Genomic DNA, 4,165 nt, shown 5'->3' with positions numbered 1-4,165 from the left:
GTAGGAGTTTTTACTCTGCACTGACTGGCCTTTCAGGATGCAGGACACTTGCCCCTCTATCTGGACAGAACTGATTGGCCCTGTGCTGATCACAAGGGCAAAAAACAAACAAAAAAACTCTCTAGCAATACACACCACACTGAGCATGTGCAGCCTGTCTCCTGACTCTGTATTATAAGGACATATATTGGGGACAGTAGAAAGAGAAGAAGATCAGAGAAGACAGGATCAAACAGCCTTTTTACACAATGCAGAGTATTAACCCCTTAGGTTCCACAGTGAGTATAACAAGCATACGTTATTGCATATACAGACTGATTTTACTGTTGTGGGTTTAGTAACACTTTAATACCAGGGGAGTTAAGTATAGTGAGAAGCCATACAAACCATAGGATACCAACAAGCCATTCTGACATTGTCAGTGAGTGGGGAGTACAGGCAGGGAGCACTGCGGTGTGGACTCTGCAAATTGAAAGATTCAACTGCACCAGCACTTTGATTTTCACTTATGGACTTTATGAATTAAGATTGTTGCACTGGCACTTGTCACATTGATTACTTTATATGCATATATAGACACTTTATGAAATAGCAGACACAGTAATATATTTCATATGTTTGAATTGATGTATTTATTGATAGAGTGGGGAGAGCACAGAAATGTATGTATTTAGTATAGGAGCAGCATCTTGTTTTTTCTCTATATCGATCCAATAAAGTTATATTAACCTAATACTACAGCAGCAGCTCCATAATTCACATTGATTCATTTTATCATTTATTATTTGGTTAACACTGTTAGAATTCAACACATGACCATAGCGTGGGTATACCATTATAATTAACTATAAATAATAAATGTTTAAGCAAATCAATAGGTCAGTTGCCAGTGGGAGTAGTAAACAACTACATTAGTACAAAAGTAATTAATGGCTGTTTTGGTGTAGGTTAAACTGTGTTGCATAGCTTATAGATTGAGATCACATAGGCCAATACAGGCTAGGTCATTGGCTTTTTAAATGGTTGTACAGGTAGAAGGTTTTTTTTACATTAAAGGGTTGTAAAGGTTCGTTTATTTTCTAAATGGGTTCCTTTAAGCTATTGTATTGTTGGTTCACTTACCTTTTCCTTCGATTTCCCTTCTAAATGTTTTTTTTCTTTGTTTGAATTTCTCACTTCCTGTTTCTCCTCAGTAAGCTTTCCACCATCAACAGCTTACTGAACACCTTACTGAGGAGGAACAGGAAGTGAGAAATTCAAACAAAGAAAAAAAACATTTAGAAGGGAAATCGAAGGAAAAGGTAAGTGAACCAACAATGCACTAGCTTAAAGGAACCTATTTAGAAAATAAAAGACAAACCTTTACAACCCCCTTTGATGCAATCTCTGCATTAAAAAGAAAAAACCTTCTGTGTTTAGCTCCTCCCAGTCTTCCATAAATACCTACCTGAGCCTCATCTCGATCTATCACTGCGCCAAGAGCAGCGGAGCTACTTTGTCTCTAGCTGCACTGGACATGAGGCAAAAGAGACTGGCTCCTGCTGCTGTCAAGTCAATCACAGCCTGTGAGGAGAGAGCAGGACTAAGATGTGCTGTGTGCGTCAATGGACACACAGAACTTGGCTTGAGATCGAGCCCACACGGGTGCCGCCAAAGCAAGCAGCTTCTAGGGGGCATTTGGAAGTAGGGAGGAGCCAGGAGTGCCTTTTATATACAAGTCATTTTACGTTTCATCTTCATGGAGTGAAAGAACATATATACTAGGTCTTGGGTCACAAAGGTTTGAATTAGTTGAAAGCCAAAAGGTTAACCGTCTCTTCAAGAAAAATGGAAAAGTTTTTTTGTTACAATAGGGGACTGTGCAAAGGGACCTACAGTCAATCATTCAGATTTGTGTGGAGACAATAGGGACAGAGCACAAAGATGAACTGTTCTGGATTAATTGGTCATTTGAGAGCTAGAGTGAACATATTTTGCTACGTAATTGAGGTTCTGCCTTGTAAAACACTATGACCCCCATTAATAACACACCCAGTTCAAGGAAGATACACATTCCAAACATTTTATTTCAATTTTCCTTCTGTTGTAATATACAGAACTGTTTTCTTGTGTTTAAAAGTGCTTGTCCTTTCACAATTTAAATAACTCTTTGATGACACTCTTACGCCACCAAGTGGTCAAGGATATACACTGACTTTTACAACAGCTTTTTGCAACTACAGGAGACACTTACTGGAATGTCAGAATTGAGGTTGCATCCAGTGATGTTATACTGGGAGAGTTAAAAACGTAATGATTGGAAATGTAACACAACCGATAAAGAAAAAAAGCACAGAAAAAGTGTATAAAATCATAGGCTTTGTACCCTCTCTTACATATTCTAATGGAGATCTCCCTGGTCCAACTTCAAGCTTTGACATCTCTGCAGCATTTATAGTCCTGGTGCCCAACATGCAGCACTTTGACACTTTCTGTGCTGCCCTAGGGGCCCCTGGCAGACATTAATCTGTGCTTCCCTATTGCCCTATTATAGCAGTGATTTCTAGCAGATTCATGCAATAGGTCTCCAGTCGTATGAGTATGACTAGTCTCCAAAAACTCCAATAGCATGTTCACAAGCCAGCAGTCTCTGACCAGCTCCTGAATTATGTCTACAAACTCTGACCATCTCTTATCATGCCCATTGTCTTCGACTATATCCTCTTGTGCATCTGCGGTGACTGACACTGAATATTCACATTTTATGTCAGGGTCTGCTCGGGATGTTTCCAATAAAAAGAAAGTTGAGTTAGAGTCTTCATGTTTCCATTCTTCATAATATAAAAGAAGCCGAGACTCTACATTCACACTATGTAATGCAATGGACAAAAATAGCGCAGGCAGCATATTTTTTTTTTTGCAGTGAAACACACTGCACAGATCATTGTGTGTGCTACAGTGCGCTGTGGAGGTTGGATTGCCATTCCAAAGGAATGATGGTGTGAATGAGCCCTACATTCAGTGGGTATAGAAAATTATCACCCACTTCATAACAATAAAATAATCACATTTTGTTGCTTTGCAGCCTGAAATGAATAACGTTTTGTTTTATCTATCTGCATTTACTAGTTGGAAAAAAGGATCACCCCCTTGTGTCAGAATTTTGTTGAACCACCTTTTACTTTAATCACAGCCTTTATTCTGTTGGGATATGTCTCTACTAACTTTGCACATCTAGACTTTGCAATATTTGCCCATTCTTCTTTGCCGAACTGCTCAAGTTTAGTTATATTTGATGGTGACCGTTTGTGGGCTGCAGTCTACAAGTCATTCCACAGCTTTTCAATGGGATTTAAGTCTGGGCTCTGACTAAGCCATGTAAGGATATTCATCTTTTTATCCTTTGTACAGGACACCGGGGGTGGGTCCTGGACGGGTGCTATACGGCGCCACTGTTTGGACTGTGGTCCATTTAAATAGAGGTAGAAGGTTCAGGGGGTCACCCAAAAGTGGGTGAAAAGTTCCAGGCAGGCGCTAATTCAGAGAGGACTGGCTCGCAGTCTTCTCTATCTTAACCACTTGCCGTCGCCGCACCGTCATTATACGTCCACAAGGTGGCTCTCCTAGGCGAGACCACGTAAATGGACGTCCTACCTTTTAGCCGCCACTAGGGGCGCACGCGCGCCGCCGGAGGCGCGCGCGCGCGCCCCCCGCTCGCCCCTGACTCCCGTGCGTGTGCCCGGCGGGCGCGATCGCCGCCGGGCACACGCGATCGCTCGGTACAGAGCGGGGAACGGGAGCTGTGTGTGTAAACACACAGCTCTCGTTCCTGTCAGCAGGGGAAATGCTGATTTTCTGTTCATACAATGTATGAACAGAAAATCAGTGTTTCCCCTAGTGAGGCCACCCCCCCCCCCCCACAGTAAGAACACACCCAGGCATACTTAACCCCTTCCCCGCCCCCTAGTGTTAACCCCTTCACTGCCAGTGGCATTTTTATAGTAATCTAATGCATTTTTATAGCACTGATCGCTATAAAAATGCCAATGGTCCCAAAAATGTGTCAAAAATGTCCGAAGTGTGCGCCATAATGTCGCAATACCGAAAAAAAAATCGCTGATCGCCGCCATTACTAGTAAAAAAAATATTAATAAAAATGCCATAAAAATACCCCCTATTTTGTAAA

This window comes from Rana temporaria, chromosome 3, assembly GCF_905171775.1.
Source record: "Rana temporaria chromosome 3, aRanTem1.1, whole genome shotgun sequence".
Lineage (NCBI taxonomy): Eukaryota > Metazoa > Chordata > Amphibia > Anura > Ranidae > Rana > Rana temporaria.
The sequence above is the reverse complement of the archived record's forward strand: the minus strand, read 5'-3'. Positions refer to the sequence as shown.